The sequence below is a fragment of the Phalaenopsis equestris genome, unplaced genomic scaffold (assembly GCF_001263595.1).
Source record: "Phalaenopsis equestris unplaced genomic scaffold, ASM126359v1 Scaffold000118, whole genome shotgun sequence".
Taxonomy (NCBI): domain Eukaryota; kingdom Viridiplantae; phylum Streptophyta; class Magnoliopsida; order Asparagales; family Orchidaceae; genus Phalaenopsis; species Phalaenopsis equestris.
This window is the reverse complement of record NW_018164560.1, coordinates 6,605-15,661: the sequence shown is the minus strand read 5'-3', so window position 1 is coordinate 15,661 and position 9,057 is coordinate 6,605. Positions and strand designations below refer to the sequence as shown.

The following is a 9,057-nucleotide window of genomic DNA, read 5'->3' as shown; positions in this document are numbered from 1 at the left end:
AAATGTGCATTTTATTTTATTTAAAAAATAAATGTAGGTCATTATTTGATGTGATTTAAAAATCTAAAAAATATATAAATCTTAAAATTAGAAATCAAACACATTTGATTTTTTTAAGCCGAATTATTCCATTTATGCATGCCACCATAAAGCCATTAAAATTTAATAATTAAGAATTTAGTAAAAATGAAAAATATGTGTTAGATATTTTATCATGAATTTTAATATTTTTGCTAGAACTTAAAATTAAAAAAAGAAATTAATACTTGATTTACATCTCTGTTTTAAAAATACAGGAGTCGAGCCCTATTCACCATTACCACTATCTCTAAAATCGTCGCTCTCTTTTCCAAAAACCGCCCAACTATACTTTGTCCTCCGCATTATCGGTCCCTCCCTCGCTTGCACGTTCCCTTCCAGATTCCCATGATCGAGCCGATGAACAGCTGGAGGGCGCTCCTTCTTCGCATCGGTGACAAATGCTCGGAGTACGGCGGCTCCGTCGACTACAGGGAGCATATCGTGAGTATTTCCTTGGCCCCTACTTCATCCTCTACTCGAGCACTCGCCCTCATCTTAAAACCTCAGTACTGAGCCACGTAGTAACTTCTTATGGAACGCAACTACGGTCCAAATGCTGGTCCTGCTTGTTCCTGATTTATAGCTGTTTATTTCAAACCCCTAATTTAAATTGATTTTTTTTTTTTTGTATGTTAAAAACTTATGCAAAACTTTACCTTTTATATGTTATGTTTAGGTTGTCAAGGTTGTTTAATTTTAAATATTTAATTTCTTTTTTTTCTTTCTGTTTGATCTCTCACTAATCCATCTTTTTTGGAGAAATGTAACCGGCCAGTGTTTAAAATTCTACTCGTATTGCAGGATACATGTTGCAGCGTGCTTTGGCGGGAGTACGAGCATTCTAGAGATGACATCTTAGAGGTAGAGTTGCCTTATGATCATGTATTAGATGTCATGGGCAAGTAAGCTTTTTTTTGTTTTATTTCTACATGGTGCTTCTTGTTTTACTTACTGATGTTGAAGCAATAAATTACTCGTATCCAATAACCTAGACAACTGCTTGTTTTGTCTACTATATCACCTGCAGGCTGGCAAAGTAGCAAGGAGCATTTCTGTTGTTTTAGTTTTATGATCAATATTGGCTAATTTTCATTTGTTTTTACGAGAATTTAAATCAATTATTTTCATTTTTATCATAAACATGTATGATCATCATTCTTTTTACTCAACATTTTTTTTTTTTTTTTTTGAACACTTGGTTTATTGATACAAATATATTGTTAAAATTCTTCTTCTGTCAAACCTCCTCTCATTTTGTTCCAGGGTTGTCGAGAGAACCATGTTTTTTATTCCAATTCCCTTCAAATAGATATTACTGTTTAGCAGTCTTTACTGGGTTTGCGAGGAGAAGGAAGTTTATTCATGTCTTTCACTTTGCTAAATTTCGTCACTTCACAGTTATTATAAAATTAATTTGCATAAAAGTATAAATTTTTCTTACCTGAACAAGCTCTTTTTATTCTTCTGCCAACTACTTTGATCTAATGTAGTAGAAGTTGTGTAAAAAGGCTTATGCACCTCGGGAAACACTCAACAAGAATGATTTAATAAGCAGAATATATAACCAACTCCAAATAGCTAGTAGTCTAATAATGATGATGAAGAAGAAGATGATGATGATGTGTATGTTGTGGAGATTCTTATTATACATTTGGTGTTATTTACTTTGTGTTTCTATTATCTGGCAGTGCCTCAATTTATTTACCTATAACACAATTTAGGGGTGATATAAGGTGAAATTTGAGTATTCTGACCTAAACTCGAGATCCAAGATTCTAATTTTGTCTCGATTCAAGTTCTAATGAAGTTGGAAGTGATTGATTTTTGGGTCAAATTTAGCCTGATTTGGGTTCAGTTTAATTATTTTCAAATTATATGTTTTAGTTAATAATCAAGATCATGTATGCATTAGCATTTATTTGTAAAGTTATATTATTCAATATAAAATGTGCATACATGCACATGTATCATGTATGTGTGTATATTATTTGTGTTATGTAAGCATAAATACCTATGCATGTATATGTGTGTCAAAATATGCATGCATTAACTCATAAATACATATGAATGCCTACATATCACATGTTGAGTAGATTTTGAGTTGAATTGCACTAATTTTGAGGGAGACATCTTCAACTTGGAGTAGATAGATTTTGATTTTTAGTTAACTAAACTTTAAGTGATCATCCAACTAATTTCAAATTTTCGACATAATTTCCAGGCCTAACGAGACCTAGCAATTAAGAAAATATGGGAAGGGATCAATTAGAGAAAATTAGAAGCAGTTTCACTTGAAACACTAAATTTTAACATTTCTCTTCTTTAGGCAGAATGCTTATATAACATAGTTAAATCATGTAAGGGTGATCATTTGATCATTTAAAAAAAAAAAAAACTAGTAGTGTTTTCAAGGATAAGATATATCATGTATAAAACTAAAATTTGCTTATGCACTCCTTGGATGAAATCATATTAATGTAATGATTTGATTGCATTGACCTTTCAAAGTTGTATGGTATTCTTACTTTTTCCATCCCCCATTCCCATGGTACATTGACCTTTTAAAGGTTTTTGGCATTCTTACTTTTTCCATCCTCCATTCCCATGGTACAGTGGTAGCTTGTTTTTAGGTATTTACTAAATGCTAGATGTTTAAAACTTTGCAAGTAGGTTTTTTGTTATAATATTTATGTCTTTGGGTATTGAATTGAGCTTTTGAATTAATCACCTTGATTGCCCACCAATTTGTTGATTGTTATTTTTTAGAACAAATAACCTTGATTCACTGCTGTTTTACTGATTCAGCTAGACGATTGCGCCTGTTCTATTGCTTCTTGTTTGAGTGCAAGTGTACATAGACCAAGTCATTTTAAGCTTCATTGGGGTGGCTTTTGCTTTTGTACTTTTGTTGTTAGAGATTTTTAAAATTTGTTTTTTTTAATCACACATTTTATTATGCATTCTCAGAAAAAGATTTTCTAAATTGAATTTTTGGATAAGCAAGGAAACTCATTGCAAATTTTTCATCTGGAAAAACGATATCTTTTATTGGCTACTTTTCCTAGCATTGAAGTAGTCAAAAAGCTGTTCAAGTCAAACCTTTAAAAAAAGACATTTTTATTTTAGATTACTTGATTAATTTGTGTACAAACTCTGACTCCCAAATTATAATTGATTTTGGTTATTAAAATTTTATTTTATGTATAAAATGGCTTATTTCTTTTTGTAGAAAAATGAAATCCCATTTGCTATATTATTTAATTATTTTTTAAAGGTGATTTTAACATTGGATTATTTTCCTGATCTTGTTTATTTTCTACTGCTTTTTTCTTCCAGTACTGTAAATTTTTTTTTTGAAGCTGGGTCTACTTTATTAAGGATCTGGTTGATCATTTCTTGGTTGTATGGCTTAAATTGCATGGGCTATAAGGTTGTTGTTTTTCCGTACTATTTAGTATGGTCTTAGTGTAAGTCCCTCTCAAATTTTCCATGTTTTACATCAAATAGGAATTTTATTCTAGGGAATTAGTGTTACGGAAGCGGTTATTTGTCATAGTCATTGATTATCCTTACTCCTTTCGTTACAATCTTTGTCATTCCGTATTGGTGTGAACAGTTATGTGATGGTGAGAAAAATAATGGCATGTTTTCTACTCTATAAACATTGATGTACTATTTTGTGATAAAAGGTGGGCTTGCAAACTTACTGTGCAAAGTGAAGAAGGTTAACTAAGAATTACTTGAAATTCATAATCATATTAGCGAACTTTTTTGTGTTCTTCTTTTGTAAGAAAAAAAAAAGCTGTAAAAAAAGCAAACTTAACTTCGTTTATTAAATTGTTGAAAGCCTTAAGTCACCTATGCTCACCAGTATTTTGATTGAACAGCTCCTTCTTCAATGTGCTGAGCAGCTGCCGCATAAGATTCCTTTTTATGGAGTACTGGTACGGTTACACAACATTTGTTATGCTTTTTTAAAATTGATATGCAAATTATTCGTTTCTTATAATCAAACCCGATTGTAAATAGCTTTCACTAAACTTCATTCTCCCTGTTAGTATGTTCACACACAAAAACCAATTACGGCAACATATGTATCTTTATGTTATAATGGTAATTTCTTCCATTGAATCTTATTAATCAACATGTCCATAATACTTTAGCATGATAAATTCATACGTTCGCTTGTAATAATTTTGGTTTATCCATTTCATCTGATATAAATAGCAATGTGGTTGTATATTCCCGCTTATTCTAACTGATTCAGTTTTTATTTTAATTTCCTTATGTTAGCTTCCTTACTCAAAAAATTTACGTTGGTGGGAGGCTTTGAAATATATCTTTTTGAAATTTGGTTTAAGTGGTCTAAATGAAGGGAAAAGATGGTGGATGGTTAGATGATTTAGAACATTTGGTGGAGTGGTGGAGTGGTGGAGTGGTGGAGCTAAAGGTCTTGTGGTGGTGTGAAGAACAAGACTTAGTGTCTAGCTAACTAGATTAAGTAGTTGTCCACCTAGGTTTGGCATGTAGCTTCTACGGGGGGTTTGGAGTTGTTTCGAAGACTAGGGAGGTGGATGGTTTATTTTAGGAGATTCTTTGGCGTAGGGAAATACGAGAAGTATTTGGAATAGGTGCTGAGATGAATAGCAAGAACTTAGATATATAACTAATCCTGCCAATGATAAGAGAAGTTAGGTTACCAAGCACACACTAATAAGAGAAGATCTTCTCCACAATTTATTTATTAGACAAAAATTTCAAAATTTCATTATAAAAGCAACACTCTTTGTAGGCATTAGCATAGCTTTTAGATTGCTACATTTAAAATAATGTAGGGAATTTTTGGAGGGAAAAACAGGCGGCCCTTAATGGATGGTGTTAACCACTTTTATCTGTTTATTTATTTTCAATATTTTTTAGGTTGCCATCTTCTAAATACTCCTCAATAAAAATTAAAAAATTTAAATTCTAGATTTGAAATTTAAATAGTAAGAAAATTAAAAAATTTAAATTCTAGATTTGAAATTTATATAGTAATGCTTAACTATAATTGATTAATTAGTTATTCTTGATTTGGGTTTTGAAATGGGCCATTTGTGCTCCTGCTTGGGCTCTTTTTTTGATTTATATGATGGATATTTTCTTTAAAATTTATGAGATGGATTATTCTTTAGCTTGATTAAAATCATCTTGATGTTTTACATTTCCCTACTTCAAAAAATTCTACCCCATAGAATTCCAACGTTGACGTTGGAAAGAAATTTAAAAATGCCAATGCAAAAAACCATTATATTGAAAAAACATGTAAGAAGGCAAAACACATTTGTACTAGACAGGAATTATGCAAATATTAAGATGCAAATAAATAAAAACATTCTTGCTACTTAAGCTAAGATAATCACATTCTTTTTATCATTATAAATAAAATAAGAATAATTTGTTCTACAATCCAATTAAGATTAGTTTAGGTCTTCAAACGAAGGATGAACATAAGTGGCCACGTAGCTTTTAACTTCTCTAGGAGATGATGAGAAGAGATCTTTAATTTTGATCTATAAAGGAGAAGCTAAGAAAATCACATGCAAGCTTGAAAAATCTAGCAAAGTTTTCTTACAATAAAAAAAAAATCACCAAACTCATCTTCAAATTCATGCAAATTAACCTTCTTCAATCTTTAAAACTAAAATTACAGAGGATAAAAAAGGGTTCCAATCTTGATTATTTTTATTCAAGCAATTAGATCCACCATAAGAATAGAAGCCCATAAAAAACTCCTACCTTCACATTCCAAAATTGTTTGTTGCTAACCCCGTGAGCCTTAATTGGCATGAAAATGTTTTGATGATCATTAATCTAATTTGGTTTGAGCTAACAAAAGTTAATATAGGATTTTGTACCAACATTTTATCAGAAATAGAAATAGCAAATTCAAGTGTTAGAGACATTTAGTAGATTATCACTAAAAAGAAGCTCTCAACTACATATTATCTAGCTAACCCGTGATCGGAGTAACTTAAGTTAGCACAAAGGTTGAGAAATATAAGATATCTAGGAATACTTCAAGGAAGGAGCTTCAACTTCTGAAATGATAAGATATCTAGGAATACTTCAAGGAAGGAGCTTCTGAAATTTGTTTTATTTTTTTGAGTTATGCATATGTTTTAGGTATAAAGGTTTTTAAGACAACTGACTAACACGTTCAAGCGAAATATAACATATAAATTAGGTAAAAAATCAATCAAAATTGATAATAACTGATTATACTATGTAAACAAGAATCATATTGTATGATCACCAAAGTTTTGATCAGACTGTACGAACAAGGATTCTAATGTAAGATCAAGAAACATATTGTATTATTAGATTTATTTTTAAAATACATTTGACTAAATTTGCTTAAGATTAGGGGATCTCATAGTTGATGCACAATTGATCTTATGATCACACTATACGATACCAATTGTATTGTATTATATGCTTAATATTGTATAATTATATCAAAATTAATTTTGGATTATTTAATGCAATTCAAAATTTGAACTAATCGTGCCGTGCAATGTACTTTTTTACCATACGATCAACATTATTATGTCAAACTAACTGATAGTTTAAGTTACCTTGATTTATTTAACTCAAAAATTTAATCTCTTCATGATATACAATATATATCGTAACATACATGTTTGCTTAATTAACTTAATTAAGCAAATAAGTTAATGGATTGATTGGATACAAACTATTTCAAATTGATTTTACAGTATGATTTAGATTATATTATACTATCAATTTGTACTCTATTTTTTTTTAACAGTATGATTTAGTAGAATTAATTTGCTTCTAACGCCTCGCCTCTTATTCTATAAAAATATTCAGTTCTTTTTGATTAATTAATTAAGCAATTGTTAATGAGTCTAACTGAGTTGAGCTACGAGTTGCTCGGCGAGCTTATTGGTTTGTTTGTAGCCCTTATGGAGGTATTGTTTGAGTCATTTTAATGCTCTCAAGAAAAGCATATAGGAATTTGGGCCAGCTCAAATAAGGTGGTTGACCTTGAAATTTGTTTGGATTTTTGATCTGGCTTTCTCTCATTTTGATGATGTGGCTAGCCATTAGGGTTGGCATGGCCACCTCACATATGTAAACATTTTATTTTTCATAAGGCCTAAATCTTACTAAATGTCTTTGAAATTACTTGCAATACCACAAGAAAGGACAATTGGTAAATAAATAATTTCATAGGAACCAAATCAGTATTTCTCCCATGAATGGCGAGGTCTATTGAGAGTTCTAGCCATTGTTCTATATGTTGTAACACATTGTATACTTTACGCCCATGAAGAACTAACATTCACTAAAGTACAATATAATATCATAAGCAGAACCTTTATTCTAGATATGGAAACATGAACATTTTCTCTTATGTTCTCTCTCTCTCTCTCTCGTTATGTTTGTTTGTCTATTTGTGTGTGTGTGTATATATATATATATATATATATTAAAAAAGCTCAAGGGCTAATATATTAAAAAGGAAAAGATACAAATAGGTTGTATGAGTGGTCCCAAAAGAAGACACCCTTCCAAACGGTACAACACACAAAAATCCAAAAAAAAAGAAGATACATGTAAGACCAAAAAACCAAAACCACCAAAACACACAAAAAGTTAGGGACGACCCAATTTAGTACAACCTCTAGTTCTAGGAAGAGAGCCATCTAACAAATTGGTGAGGTGTGTACCATTAACAGAAGTAACTAAAGTATCATCCATTAGATTACTGAGCTCAAGTAAGTCGCCATTCATTTTCTTTCTCATGGATGTGTAAATCTGTCGTTCCTCATCTGAAGGCTGGCTCATCTGATCAATGTGTTGGTCAACAGATTGCCGGACATATATAAGCTGATGAGTTTCTTGCGCCTGACTAACAATAATGACTTGCTCGTTCGGATGAGGTGGTAGAACCGTAGTAGAAAGATTGCCAACCGTTGTAACCACAGTAGGTTTTAGTGTATGTGAAGTATGAGTTGTCGCCTCTGCACCGGATACTTCATGAAGATGAAGAGCTGCAAGACTCCGGATTATCGGTTTGAACACTATTCTTTGTAGGTAATGATCCTTCAGTATTGTTTTCAATAAGGTTTGAAGGTGTAGGCAGCCTAACAAAGCCATCCGACATCACATCAATCGCATAAACAAACAATATTGTCAGGAGGGTCCCCAGAGGCAATTAAATCAGACACTAATTTCTGTTTTGTGGTAATTTTCTCCACAGGTGGAGCAGATGTGTCTAGAGTAGTGGGGTTATACCCGTCCTTATTCACTTGAGCTTTATATATCAAATTAGGATGGAGTCTGTGATATTTGTCAAGAGTATGCCCAAACATCTTATAGTGGGTACAATAAAAAAGTCTATGTTCTATGAAAATTTGTTGTCAATATCCATTATGTGTTGTGCTCAACCAGACTTCAGTAATATCAGGTAAAGTAATATCCTTTTCCATAAGTATTCTGGCCACGGAAGGCCTGGTTAGATTGAAAGTGGATAGATTTAGCTTTATAGGATCCTCAAGTATAACCCCAATAGAGTAGGGGATCAGATGATTAAAAAATTGCAGCTTGGTATAGGATCCTCAAGTATAACCCCAATAGAGTAGGGAATCAGATGATTAAAAAATTGCAGCTTGGGACCAGGTAAACTAAACCATACTGGTACAGTGAGAGATTCCTGGTTTGGGTCAAAATCAGGAGATCACTTGAGTAATTTCATTGACTTTCCTGCAATTTTAAGATATTTTTTAGAGAAAACTTTTCACTAGCCTACTAGTTTTAGATCATCAAAACTCTTTCTAATATCTTCCATAGATGGGTGTCTCCACTGAAATTTTCTAATAAGAGCGAACTTGCATTTCTCTGTCAAGGTTAAAATTTCTAAATCAGAGAAAAAGAGTGCTGCTTTTCCACATTTCCTACTTGTCTTCT

General features: G+C 31.8%; 1 long non-coding RNA gene across 1 annotated transcript; it reads left to right on the top strand.

The window, feature by feature from the left end:
* The first annotated feature begins 331 nt into the window (after positions 1-331).
* On the top strand, positions 332-4,027 carry LOC110021041. The gene is made up of 3 exons (XR_002293596.1): positions 332-522; positions 883-942; positions 3,969-4,027. It is a non-coding gene; the product is annotated as an uncharacterized LOC110021041 (long non-coding RNA).
* Positions 4,028-9,057: the final 5,030 nt, after the last annotated feature.